Source organism: Mobula birostris, chromosome 12 (assembly GCF_030028105.1).
Source record: "Mobula birostris isolate sMobBir1 chromosome 12, sMobBir1.hap1, whole genome shotgun sequence".
Classification (NCBI taxonomy): Eukaryota; Metazoa; Chordata; class Chondrichthyes; order Myliobatiformes; family Myliobatidae; genus Mobula; species Mobula birostris.
The window spans coordinates 117,081,909-117,082,948 of record NC_092381.1 but is presented as its reverse complement, the minus strand read 5'-3'; positions in this window follow the sequence as shown (position 1 = coordinate 117,082,948).

Below are 1,040 nucleotides of genomic sequence, written 5' to 3'. Positions count from 1 at the left end.
GCGGTGCCGCCTAGGAGAACGTCCGGAGCGAGTGAGTGCGAGAGCGTGCCAGCTAAACGCGCATTCGAGTAGCGGAGCTGAGCAGAGGAGCTGACGCCAGTGTCACGCCACTTTCGTCCCGACGTGGCCGCCGCCGACCAACGCCACCAGCGCCTGCCTGCGCTTTTTCTACCTTCACCGCCTACTTTCTCATCTGTCCGACCGCTGCGCCCGGCTGGCCTGCGCCCCGCCCGTCCGCCCGCCGCCAGATGCGCGAGGGGGTGGGGGGGGGTCGGTCGTGCGCCAGGTAAGCTGCCGCGCTCGTGCACGTGGCCTCCCCGCCGCCGGGGTAGGTTGGTGCTCGGTTCAGCCATCGGCGGTCCCCTCCATTGCAGGGATCCGCTGGGTGTCGCGGCGCCGCACGCGCCCTTGGCCCACGTACGCGTCGCGGACACCCCTTTTCTCTTTCTCTCTCAGGATTCGTATATGACAATGCCGAGAAACGTACCGACAATTTGCTGCACCGCCCGCCGGACCGCTCACAAGGCTCTCCTCGTCCCGAGGACACTAGCCTTCTCGCGGAACCGGAGGCTGCACGCGGACCGCTCTGGCGACCGGACGTCTCCGGCCTCTGCTGGAGCGGGGAGGGAACGCGCGGGTGCCGCCCGACCTTCTGGAAATCGCACATCGGCCGGCCGTCAGTCGGTAGCACCGCGCGCGCAGAGCCTCTCCTTCCTCTCGTTGGTGACCGAGGATCAACGCTTCGGTTGAGTCAGGCTGAACCGGGCATCTCCCTGCCACTCTGGCCTATGGAACTCTCCCGACTCTTTCGCCTTGCCCCTACGGCGCGAAAGAGTGCTGCTGCGGCCGGCGCGCCCGTCCCTTGCTCTCTCGGGCCATGTCTGTCGTCGCAGTGCCGCGCCATCCCCTATCGAGCCGCGTCGCTGGGTGAGGTCCGCACCCGCACCCTTCCGCCGAGCTGGCTCTCAGGACGGTCGACGGTCGCCGCTCGCCTCCGTCGGCCCAGGGCCTAACGCCGCGCCGGTGAACGCCTCGCCATC